This window comes from Arachis ipaensis, chromosome B07, assembly GCF_000816755.2.
Source record: "Arachis ipaensis cultivar K30076 chromosome B07, Araip1.1, whole genome shotgun sequence".
Taxonomy (NCBI): Eukaryota; Viridiplantae; Streptophyta; class Magnoliopsida; order Fabales; family Fabaceae; genus Arachis; species Arachis ipaensis.
Window position 1 is genome coordinate 7,130,464 of NC_029791.2, and position 689 is coordinate 7,131,152.

Here is a 689-nt window from a genome sequence, read left to right on the forward strand (position 1 = left end):
CTTATAGTAAATTTTTTTAGAGTTATTTGTCAAACACATATTATATAAATTTGATTGAAACGATAAAACTATAAAGGGATTACAAAAGTAATTCTTAAGAACTTCTACAAATAAAAAATTTGTTAGAAACTAAAGTGTGTCTGATCCGAATTTTATTGGGATCAATTTAACTTTTTATCCCAAAAAAATTGTGTGAATAAAAGTTTCTTTTGACATAAATATTTTAAGTTGCATTAATTTAAATTTATATATATTGAATGCTTTTAGAATACTTTCTAGCTAACACCTTATTCTTAATTGCAAATCCTTATCAAATAATACTAGTAATTAGTGAGAGTGATTGATTAAGATACTTCAAATCTTTTTTCAAAGTTGGTTGGTTGGAAGTTTAGGGGTTTAATTCGACTTTTGTCTTTTTTATTATTTTTTCCTCAATAAAATCGATTTTGGGCCAAATTTAGACCATTACATTGTAGACTCTATCAGGACCTTTCTTTCATATGATCCAAATACTTTTCCTCTTACACACCAGACCAAAACAAAAAAATACCAAATCTTCGTCCCAAAGAACAAACAGATGATGAAAACTATACCAAACTTTACTGTTTCATTTTCATGTCATCTTAATTGAGTGTGGCTAATTTCTTAAACATTATAATAATAATAATAATAGTTAAAAGATAAGTTAC